Source organism: Giraffa tippelskirchi, chromosome 9 (genome assembly GCF_054371585.1).
Source record: "Giraffa tippelskirchi isolate mGirTip1 chromosome 9, T2T-mGirTip1v1.2.pri, whole genome shotgun sequence".
NCBI classification, from domain to species: Eukaryota; Metazoa; Chordata; class Mammalia; order Artiodactyla; family Giraffidae; genus Giraffa; species Giraffa tippelskirchi.
Window position 1 is genome coordinate 165,810,849 of NC_137283.1, and position 12,525 is coordinate 165,823,373.

The window sequence follows — 12,525 nt, forward strand, 5'->3', positions numbered from 1 at the left end:
CTTCAAAATTATAAGGTTCTCAGTTCACTGAAAATTGATCTATGAATTGAATGAACTCCAAGTCAAGACCTCAATATGAATGACTAACTCTGACATTCAGCTGAAAAAATAAATCACAAGAGTGACTCAGAGGAAAACAGCAGAGAGATAAGAAACGTGAGCTTCTGTCCCTCCATAAAGGCAGTGACAAATTGGCACGAACGGACAGAAGTGGCTTCTTTTTTTTTCTTCAGAAGTCTGAGAATTAATCAGAGGTTGCAGGCACCATAAGAACATTTACTCAAGAAAACAGTTGAATCTCAGTAAGAACCAGAAGGTTTCTGGGTTTGACTCACCTCAGACCCATTCCCCACCCCCTTGCTCAGGGGTAGCCATGACAGTAATCCCCTGCATCTCCTGTACTGGATGGAGCAGAACGGACCTCATGTATAAGAATTTGAATCACTTATTTTGATCTACGTGATGTCTGCCTGGAAGCCTGGCTCCAAAGCCTTGCCTCTGCTTTACCAGAGGCAGTCTGATCCAGGGTGGAAGCATCTGCCCAGAACTGATACAGGCGGACACTTCCGTTGCTGCTGCCTGGGTCACGGTGACACTGGAGCAAACAGCTCACAAACCAAAAGCCTTGGGAGGAAAGGCTGGAAAATGAGACATCGCAGGAGCTGAAGCAGCTCTGCTGAGGTCCTGGGGACTGAGCAGTCCGTGTGCTCACCTGGGGCCGTGTACCGGCTCAGGAAAGGTCCAGAAAGCACCCAGTTCTCACCTTTGGCTGACCGTGAGGTTCAGTGAAGGGGTGGTGGGTAAGACAGAGCCGTGTGCTGCTTGGCTGCGTGTGGAAGATGTGCGCGCGCACACACACATACACACACACAGCTCCTCTTCAAAGACAGGGAAATCGTTTGGTTCCAGACATTTAAGGAAATCCCTGTCTAATCATTAATTGACAATGAAGTCAACTGGCTGGAGACTTCAATGGCCATAAATGACAAACAATACATACAGAATTTTCACTCAGAAAGTCAGCAAAAGACAGATAAAGATGCCTGCCGTGAGGAGCAGTATAAAATCATCCTGGGAAAGGGAGAAAATCTGGTTTCTAGAGGGATCACATTGTAACGTTCACGGAACTCGTTTTCAACAACAACAAAAGTATGAGTCATGTAAGGACACAATAAAGAATGACCCATTCACTGAAAAAGGCGGCAAAGAGAAACTGTCCCCAGGGAAGCCCACACATGCGACTTCGTAGACAAAGACTTTCAATAGGTCCAAGAAGCAAACAAAAAGAAACTATGCCTAAAAAACTAAAGGAAAGTTTGAAGATAATGTCTCACCAAATAGAGAATGTCAATAAAGAGTGAGAAATCATAAAGAGAAATTCTGATGTTGAAAAGGACAATAACCAATATGAAAAACCCACCAGTCCCAGAGAGACTCAACAGCAACTCACATAGGCAGAGGAAGCTGTCAACTTGAAGCCAGGACAGAACAGACACAAGTGGACACAACAGAGTGTCCACCCAAGGACTGGGAGGACAAAAATGAAGACAAAGGGACAGAGCCTCAGAGACCTGTGGGCACCGTCAGGCCCATCAGCACCCAGACACACTGGGAGCCCAGAGAGGAGGAGAGAGGAGGCGGGAAGAGTGTGTCAAGAAACAATGGCTGAAAAATGCCCAAATGTGATGAAAACCATTATTCCACATATTCAAGAAGCTCAACAAACTCCACGTGGAATAAACTCACAGATCCACACCATCAGGATGAACTTATCCAAAGATAAAAGCAAATCTTGAGAGCAGCATGCAGAGACTGACTACCCGAAACTGGGCGCCCATGTACAGGAACTCGATGCCAACATCAAAGCTAAATGCCAGAAAAATGAGAGTGAAAGCCAGTGTTTGCAACAGGATCTCAGTTTCCTGTGTACACGCACATGCGCATGTGTTACATACACACATATGCACACACACATGCCTGGAAGACCCGAAAGCTCAAGCATTAACATGCCAACAGCGGTGAGCTCTGGGTGTGAGCTCTGAAGGACCGAGTGTCTGTTTTTCCCTTTTCTTTGTTCACTTTGTTTCGTTCGTGTATGTTTTCTATTTTCCAAAATAATATATATTGTTCCTTCAAAAGTGGGAATGCATTAAGAGATGATGTCAATTCTCAAGTAAAACAAATAATTCCACCAACATATTATTTCTGTATATCTGTATGCTAAATGTTTCATAAAATGACTTCATATTCTACCTATTCTAAGAATAGAGGCTTCTATTCATTACGGGCAAAACACACTCGTTAAACCAGAGCCATCTTTTAACTCCGCTCTGGCACATCCTTTAGTAGGTAAATCAAAGTGGTGAGTTTTGGACAAAGCCTGTCGATATGGGCCCCATCTTAAAAATTCAGGGAGGTTACCACCAGCACACTTTCAACGAAGTCTGCGAGCTTTATATGTGGAAAATTTTGTTATGATACCTTTTCCTTTGGCATTCTCTTTTCTTGAATAACGCTTATCCCTGAATGCAAAATAAAACCAGTTGCCGTATTTGCATAGTTCACAGACTCTGTTAGCACTGTGCCATGACTAGCAATAACAGAATTATGTGTAACAGGAATCCTATGTGTTGAGGACAACTCCAGCCTCCAGCACTGCAACTTATTTAAAGATAGCGTTTTCAAGTCGACCTTATAAATCATTTACAGAGAAGCTGAGCGGGGCTGAAACTACCGTCCAGCCGCCTCATTCCTGAGCCGTGAGCGCAGTCGCTGGGGCGGGGGCGGCAGCGGGAGCGAGCGCGGAGCGGCCGCCAGCCCGTCGGGAGCGAGCGCTCGCCCTCGCCAGATATTAGATCAACAACCATTAAACATAATACGAACCATTTTCCGTGGCCAGGGCTCAACAGCTGCGCTACAAACGGCTACAAATATGTCCCGGGAGGCTGCGGGCCCAGCCCGCGGACGGCCCCGCCGCGGGGCGCCTCCCCAACGGCCTCCGGCCGCCACGGGGCCCCGGTTCCTGCACCCAGATGCACAGGCACGTTCGTTCCCCGTGAACTGCACACACGCCGGTCCCCACGCCGGCCTCAAGACACACCCACCCGTGTGGCTTCTGGGGGGCAGGAAGTGGCCCAGCTCTGCAGAAACCCAGGACGGGCTCTGAGCGCGGAGTCTGTGGCTCGTGTTTGTCACTCGCTTGGGGACCTGGCTCCGGGGTGTGTGAGCCTGGGGTTCACTGCTGGTGAAGGGCAGCTCTGTCCTGAAGGAGGTCAGAGGTCAGTGGCCACACCTCTCCTGTCCCCTTACCACACCTTCCACCTATTCTGTGGATCCAATAAAAATAGTACATTAGTTACTGAAAGGCTGAATGTTAACATCCTGAGACACAGGTCTAAATTCTATGATTACAGAATTACGTTTCTGAGAAGTGTCACAAACCTCCCTAAAACAGAGCACACATACACAGACAGACACACACGCGATTTACGACACACACACCACCTCCCCCCGCTTTCACCAGAGGCCCGGACACTGCCCCGTGTTATCTTGGTTTTGGACATTTACTGCCTGTGTTCTTCACTAGAGTAAGTTTCAGTGACAACAAGGATCCATCGGCCTGTCCATTACTGTTCTTCACGACACTCGATAATTCTGACTGAACGAATGCGTGAGTGGGTTACATCTGACACACAGAATTACATTCTCTTGTCTGTTTTAATAAAAGCGGGCTGCTGCTGGTCTCCTTGGGTCAGTTTTCACACCCTCATCTTTACATATCTAAGTGAAAGAGTTAGGAAGCAATGAGGTTTTCTGCAGTTGACAAGGACCTTCAGCCTTGGTACTGTTTCCTCACCGTTAAGCACCTTCTGAAGACCTTCCCACCTTGGGGAACCCGCCACCTTTCACGTCTCGCATCGCCCGTGAAGCTCGGGAGGCAGGCCCCCAGCGCCCTGCTCAGGGCGGGCAGCCCCGCCTGAGGTTCACAGACGCGGTGCAGGCATCACAGGGGACGTCAGTCTGGACGACAGCAGCAGCTGGGAGCAGTGCTCATCACCAAGTCTGGCCTGTTTTCCTATTTTTATTCCTATTTTCATGAACTGAGGCTTTAACTCCAAGGCCAACCCTTCATCAGAACCCCCAAGCTTGCACAGTAATTATACTTAGTTACCTTTAAATTTTGTTAACTTTAGTCGTATGAAACTCGCAGCTTTACGTGTTTTCAGTTTTTGAGGTAATAAATGTGTTTCTGTCGAGGTAGATGAATAGAGTATGTGTTTTTTACATTTTAACTAAAATAAGAATTTTAGACTCTCATTTCTGACAATGCCTCACCCTAGGCCCCTAGGACCAGGAAACTTCAGGAAAAGCAGATGTCAAGGATGAAGGTTCACCTTGAAGGAGAGTGATCACTGGATCTGTGTCACCACTGGGCCATCTGACTGTCGATAGCAATTCAGCACATATGTTTGAGCATATGTGGTTTCTGCCAAGTAACATGCTAGCGTCTAGGGCAGTAGAGTTCACAGATGACGACAGCAAGGAACAGAAACAGGAAAGGAAGTTCGCAGGTCTTTAAAGGGTCTGGGAGATAGGGCACAATCCCCGCCCAGGAGAAGACGGGAGCCCAGGGAGGACACCGTGGGGAGGTAGGCTCTTGAAGGACAAGTAGGCTCTAGAGGAGGGAGACAAGTGGAGAGAACTTTCCAGAAAGAAGAGCTGGCCCAGGGCGGGGGCACGGCCGCGTGAGTGCACAGCCTGCAGGGGGTGCGGGGTCCAGCGCGGCGGGCAAAGAGCGCACAGCCTGTGGGGGGTGCAGGGTCCAGCGCGCCGGGCAAAGAGCGCACAGCCTGTGGGGGGTGCAGGGTCCAGCGCGGCGGGCAAAGAGCGCACAGCCTGCGGGGGGTACGGGGTCCAGCGCGCCGGGCAAAGAGAGCACAGCCTGCGGGGGGTGTGGGGTCCAGCGCGCCGGGCAAAGAGAGCACAGCCTGCGGGGGGTGTGGGGTCCAGCGCGCCGGGCAAAGAGAGCACAGCCTGCGGGGGGTGCGGGGTCCAGCGCGCCGGGCAAAGAGCGCACACCCTGCGGGGGGTGCGGGGTCCAGCGCGCCGGGCAAAGACTTTCGGAGGAAAAGAGCACATGAGGCCAGAGGACCAGGTGAGAGACATGCAGTGGGTTCTAGGTCCACGCCCAGAGCGACAGCTGTGACTACACAGGAACTGGGGAGAACGCGCCTGCATCCAGAGAAAGGTCCCTAAGAGAGTGATGCCAAGTGGAGTCCAAGGGTTTCCTAAAGACGGCAGACCCCTGTTCAAAGACAGAAAAGCCAGAAGCAAACGGTGTGTGCTGAGATGCCACACCTGGTCCTCCCTTGGGTTCCGTCTGTTACGATGACACTCGAGGGAGAGGACAATCCCAAAGTACTGGTGACGCGTCACCAATGGCAATGATTCTCAACATGTGACTGTTCATGTGCCCAAGTTTGTGTCTCCTGTCTAACTGCCCCGACTGGAACCTCATGGACAGGATAGATCCATGTTCTCAGGACAATCATGAACACAAGTGGTAGGAGTGGACATCTTACATCTTTCCTAATCTTAGGGGGAAAGTATCCAATCTTTCAAAATTAACAATGATGTTAGCTGTGAGTTTTTCATAGACGGATTTCTATCATTTTGAAGTTCGATTGTTTGAATAATTCATTAATGGCTGTTACATTTTGTCAAATGATTTTTCTGTGCCTACTGAGATGATCATACATACATTTTCTTTATTGACATAATGTATTATGATACATTAATTTACTTTTTTTATTAAGCCAACCTTGCATTCCTGGGATAAATCTCAATTGGTAATGGTATATAATTTTTTATATATATTTCTGGATTTGATTTGCTAGTAATTTGTTGAGAATTTTTGTGTCCATATTCATAACAGATATTGGTCTTAGTTTTCTGTTCTTTTGATTTTTTTTAAAAATCAGAGTAATACTGATCTCATTGAATGAGTTATGCTGTGTTTCCTGTAATTTCTTGGAAGATTTTGTGAAGAAGTGGTATTAATTCTTCTTTAAATGTCTGGTAAGATTTACCAGTGAAGCCATCTTGTCCTGGATTTGCTTTGTGGAAAGTTTTAAAATTATTATTATAATGTAATCTTGTTATAAATCTACTAAAATTTTCTATTTATTCTTGAGTCAGTTTCACTAATTTGTACTTTTCTAGAAATGTTTCCATTTCAACCAAGGTATATACATTACTGTGATACAGCAGCTCATTGTAAGGCAGGCAGAGATGTCTCCACTTCCACTTCTGATTTCAGTAATTTGAGTCTTCTTTTTCTTCATCAGTTTTAGCTCTTATCATAAGTTCAACCCTTGATAACTTCATGTATTCTAACATCTGGATACATAAATTTCTCATCCAAGTAAAATTTGAAATTATTTGTATTTTCTACTCATCTATAAGAATGTTTTAATGTAAAAGATATCTATGAATATATTTTTAATTTTTTTGTGAACTGTTTAAAGTATAATTTTATAAGATGACTCACCTAAAAATTAAGATAGCTAATCATACACAGGTAAAATTCTAAATTATACTGAAAGGCTACCATACTGTGGGAAAAACACCCATTTAGGATTCTAGAGACCTCTGTAACGTGTGTTCTGCCATGCTGCTGCTGCTGCTGCTGCTAAGTCGCTTCAGTCATGTCGGACTCTGTGCGACCCCAAAGACGGCAGCCCATCAGGCTCCCCCGTCCCTGGGATTCTCCAGGCAAGAACACTGGAGTGGGTTGCCATTTCCTTCCCCAAGGCATGAAAGTGAAAAGTGAAAGTGAAGTCGCTCAGTCGTGTCTGACTCTGAGCTACCCCATGGGCTGTATCCTACCAGGCTCCTCCGTCCATGGGATTTTCCAGGCAAGAGTACTGGAGTGGGTTGCCAGTGCCTTCTCCATTCTGCCATGAACTAGCTCTATAATTTTCACTAAATCACCTCTTTTCTTTAGGCTACAAATGAAATACCATAGCTGGAAGGACTAGCTAATGCATCCCCATCAGTGGTGGAGAGCTTGAGGTGAGGCAGATAAACTCTGCTCAGAAGTGAAGTCTGAGCCCAGGTTTCCTGCACGCCAAGCATGATGGATGCTACAGTGCCCGTGTGCGCTTAGCATGGGCTTCCCAGGTGGCTCAGCGGTAAAGAACTCACCTGCGATGCAGGAGACCCTGGTTCGATTCCTGGGTTGGGAAGTTCCCCTGGAGAAGGGATAGGCTGCCCACTCCAGTATTCTTGGGCTTCCCTAGGGGCTCAGCTGGTAAAGAATCCACCTGTAGTGTGGGAGACCTGGGTTCAATCCCTGGGTTGGGGAGATCCCCTGGAGAAGGGAAAGGCTACCCACTCCAGGATTCTTGCCTGGAGAATCCCATGAACAGAGGCGTCTGGTGGGCTACAGTCCACGGGGCCGCGCAGAGCCGGACACGACTGAGCAACTAAACCATCATGCTCTTTTCATTATTTTCTTCAAAGCACAAAGTTTTTTTTACTTACAAGTAGGTTTCCTTGGGTCTAACAATTAAAAGACATGAGAGTCATACAGGAGACCATGAACTATTTCAAATTCTTAAATTCAGCAACAGGGGAAAAAACATTGAAACTTCTTTTTTCTTCCTTTCTTTTATAATCTGACGTAAATCACAGAAAGCAAAGGCAAAATTTAAAAGCAATAAGATATTTTCCAGTAGTTCACCTTATCCTTGGAAATGAGACTTATTAACTGTTATCCAGATGTGTTTAACATAGCTCAAAACAACTGCACTCTGGTTTTAAACTGTAGGGTAATAATTTAACAGTGTTCTATCTGCCTGAAACAAGACCACCCACACTTGAGAAATTTCCATCTCTCTTGAAGTCTGTATAACACAGAACTTGGCAAGCAAGGAAACGGCAGTAAAGAAGGCGAAAATAAGGTCGGGAGAAGGCAGTTTCCTATACAGAGTATGAAACTGCTGATGATAAATAGAAGCAACTATTGTTCAGTTTTCATGCCCAACACATCCACATTGGAACAGTTGCTTCCAGCGGGAAACAGCAGCACAATTCCAGATCTGTCTCCATTTAACCCAATGCCTTCCCCCTGCACTTTCGGCTGAGAAGCCAGGACCAACGACTGCACACAAGGCGAGGGATCGCTCGACAGAAGTGCATCCTGAGGTTGCCAGCGTGCCTGTGAGCCTTCATCTCTGGAAAATGTTAGAGCACCTTTGTGTGCCAGGAACAAACACTCAAACGAGTGAAAGTGAAGCCGGCACCACAGTTCAAATGAGGGTGGACGAGGAGTCTTCTCTTGGAAGATTCTCCTGAGTCCTTCATCAGGACCACAGCTGCCGTGTGTTCCAGGGGACCCCAGGGCGGCCAGGCCCCAGGCACCCTCTCAAGCCTGCGTGCTCGCCGTGACCCCGCACACACCTGCATGGAAGCCCCTTGGCTCCAGCCACAGTCACTATTGATCTGGGTACGTTTCTTTATACCCGAGTATCCCGTTTAAGTGGGCTCCCCTGGTGGCTCAGATGGTAAAGAATCTGCCTGCAATGCAGAAGACCTGGGTTTCATCCCTCAGTTGGGAAGATCCCCTGGAGAAGGAAATGGCAACCCACTCCAGTATTCTGGCCTGGAGAATCCCATGGACAGAGGAGCCTGGTGGGCTACACTCCATGGGGTTGCAAAGAGTCAGACACGAATGAGCAACTAACACTATATCCCATTTTAAGTATGGAACTAATAACACAGGTGACAGAGAGTGCTTAAAAATGAAGGAAAATGCTACAGAAAAGATTGCTTTTTCAATTCCAGCTGACCGCCCCAAGATGTTTGATAGCACGCATCAGACAGCAAGGATTCATCATGCTCCCGAGACAAGCCACGCAGGGGGCTCTGCACCCCGAGGAGTGGAGCCAACACACTGATCAGATGTCTAAACTGCACCCGCGAATTGGAGCTCTCCCCGGGACCAGGCTTCACTACAGATGTCAAGGATGCAGCCCTCAGGGGGCGGGAGGAGTGGACCTGGGGTCCGAGCTGCCCTGACCAGCCCTCCAGTCCCCGCCTCCTCTCCGCAGCTCTCAGCAAAAGTCAGGGTCAGGTCACACAGCGGGGCCCTCAGGGGCAGGAGGGCCTCCCTGTCACGCCTCAGGGAGCTGTGCAGCCCGTAGGCATTTTCTAGGGAGCCGCGGCTCGCAGATCCACAGGGTGTAGATTGACTCGAACACGCAGCCCTAACCCAGAGTCATCCTGCTAAAAGTGCCACAGAGGTCAGGGCTGTCCTCTCAACAAACAGTGGGAACTTCTGTACCAGGAGGCGGCTGTCCCCTTAGTAACAGAGGCAGTCCAGGGCGCCTGCTTCTTTCTCCCGAGTGGCCCCGCGCGATCCTAGTGACTGAGAGACAAACTCATCCCAGGCCAGCTGCCCCAATGTTTTCCCCGCCTCTACACGAGGCAGGTGAGGCGCAGCCCCCTCCTCCACGTGGCTTGGATTCCGTGCGGAGGGGCGGCCAGGAAGAGCATAGACATGAGCGCAGACTGTGAAACGGTAACAGGACCAAGGACGAGGGCCAGGGCTCCGGGTCGGTGGTCGGAGGAGGGCTCTCCGCAGGTGTGACCCGGGAACTGGGATCCTTGAGACAAGAAGCTGTTGATGGAAAATTCAGGGAAATCACTGTAGTCAGGGAGAAAAGCAGGGCACAAATCCTGAAGAAAGAACAGCTCTGAGTGGAGCAGAGACATCTGGGGAGCTGGACGTGCCTGCGGGGTCGAGCTCCCTGGGCGGGGAGGAGGGTGGGGGCAGCACAGGCCGCAGGCGGATGCAGGGCCTCACAGGACCCCGACCTCCTCGGGCAGAGGTAGGCGCCGTCCCAGGGGGGAGGTGAGGGCAGGAGGGGAGTGACACCCGCTGGTCTGTTTCAGGGACATGTCTGGCCGCCGGTGAGAAAGGGCAGAAGAGGGGCGTGGTCCAGGAGAGAGAACGAGGTCTGCACGAAGGTGCTGGAGGAACTTGCAGAAGAGTAGACAGATCTGACTTGTGGGTCAAGACTGTGGCCAGGGTGTGTAATCACATCTCAACAAAGCAGGGGCTAAACTCACGGCCAAGAGTCCTTATCTCCTGAGGATATTACCGCATGTTGAGATAGTCATAGCTGAGGTACACCCTGCCAGAGGCATCCTTCCTGATAAGTGGAGAGTATTCTGGGGTCGGGGGCTAAAACAAAACAAGACGTGTTATAACTGTTGAAAATGGAAGGACACGGAGATCCAGTAAGCAGTGAACAGACGCTTGAACTTCTCCACAATAAGACGCCTGCAAGTGGAAAGCACAGGGGCGGACAGGCCTGCTGGGTTGGAACCACTCACACAGGGCCCCACAACCTCTCCAAGTGACCCCTCTCTGCCTAGAACAGCAGGAGACTTCTGAACAAAATGTACTCTTTTTAAGACACTTTAATTTGTAGAAAGGATCCATTCATTTGGCAGTTTGGAAGTTCTTTGTTACACTGAGCTAAAAATAAATCTTTCTGAAACTTCCAACCCTGGGACCTGGTTCAGTAACGTGGAAACCGAGAAGCAAGTGGACTCTTCCTACATGAAAACTCTATAAAGACTGAAGGGCAGCTGTCAGTTCAAACTGATCCTTCAAATTGTTCCCTAAAACCAAAAGGAGATGTTTTCCCATAAATAGTTCTTTTCTTCTTCCTTCTCCTCTTTTTTAGCGCAAGGCCAGGTGCCCTTAGCTTCCTTCTGTGCTTGCTCACTGACTCGTGTCCAACTCTTTGCAACCCCATAGACTGTAGCCCACCAGGCTCCTCTGTCCACGGGATTCTCTAAGGCAAGAATCCTGCAGTAGGTAGCTTTTCCCTCCTCCAGAGGATCTTCCCAACTCAGGGATCGAACCCGGGTCTCCCACATTGCAGGCGGATTCTTTCCGACTGAGCCACCAAGGAAGCTCTTCTAGGACCTTGCAATTTCAACTGAAGCCTCTCTTTTCACTGGTTTGCTCACAGACATTGTCCACATACTGAATGCAGGTCAGGAAGCAACAGTGAGAACTGGACATGGAACAACAGACTGGTTCCAGATAGGAAAAGGAGTACGTCAAGGCTGTATATTGTCACCCTGCTTATCTAACTTATATGCAGAGTACATCATGAGAAACGCTGGGCTGGAGGAAGCACAAGCTGGAATCAAGATTGCTGGGAGAAATATCAATAACCTCAGATATGCAGATGACACCACCTTTATGGCAGAAAGTGAAGAACTAAAAAGCCTCTTGATGAAAGTGAAAGAGGAGAGTGAAAAAGTTGGCTTAAAGCTCAACATTCAAAAAACTAAGATCATGGCATCCGGTCCCATCACTTCATGGCAAATATATGGGGAAACAGTGGAAACTGTGGCAGACTTTATTTTTTTGGGCTCCAAAATCACTGCAGATGGTGATTGCAGCCATGAAATTAAAAGACGCTTACTCCTCAGAAGGAAAGCTATGACCAACCTAGACAGCATATTAAAAAGTAGAGACATTACTTTGCCTAACAAAGGTCTGTTTAGTCAAAGCTATGGTTTTTCCAGTAGTCATGTACGGATGTGAGAGTTGGGCTATAAAGAAAGCTGAGCACCGAAGAATTGATGCTTTTGAACTGTGGTGTTGGAGAAGACTCTTGAGAGTCCCTTGGACTGCAAGGAGAGCCAACCAGTCCATCCTAAAGGGGGTCAGTCCTGAATATTCATTGGAAAGACTGATGTTGAAGCTGAAACTCCAATACTTTGGCCACCTGATGTGAAGAGCTGACTCATTTGAAAAGACTCTGATGCTGGGAAAGATTGAAGGTGGGAGGAGAAGGGGATGACAGAGGATGAGATGGTTGGATGGCATCACCGACTCAGTGGACATGAGTTTGAGTAAGCTCGAGAGTTGGTGATGGACAGGGAGGCCTGGCGTGCTGCAGTTCATGGGGTCGCAAAGAGTCCGACACAACTGAGCGACTGAACTGAAGAAAGTGAGATCTCACTAAACTCCATTAAGACCTCAACCCTTCTAGTTCAAACACATCCTATGAAACATGAAGCGGCTTTGGGACTCAGGGCCCCAGCACGTCCTCTCTGGCCAGAGCTTCACCGCTGTGGCCCTTTTCCCGTGGGTGCTGAGCACAGGGCTGAATGCACCCGCGTCTCCTCCGCTCCTGAGAAGCTGGAGAAATGTCCAAACTCACACGGAACCCCTTCTCTTTGGGGATTTCACTGAGTTCCACTAAATCTTAAAAAGGAGACGACAGTAGGAGCGTTTTCTCAAATCAGAGAATAAAAGGGTTTTTCCCTTCGTTTAAAAGGTTTTATTTAACTTACTGGCGTGTAGCTTATTTACGGTGTTCTGTTGGTTTCAGGTGTACAGCAAAGGGAGTCAGTATTACACCCATCTGTCCCCTCTTTTCTTAGATATTTTTCGTAACTTTCTAAACCGAGTGGAGGAGACTCTGTCACGTC

At 48.4% G+C, this 12,525-nt stretch overlaps 1 protein-coding gene across 22 annotated transcripts in view; it reads right to left on the reverse strand.

Annotated features, from left to right (window-relative positions):
- Positions 1–12,525, reverse strand: part of WDR27 (WD repeat domain 27) — a 144,624-nt gene that overhangs the window by 38,265 nt on the left and 93,834 nt on the right. The gene's annotated exons all lie outside the window — the stretch shown is intronic.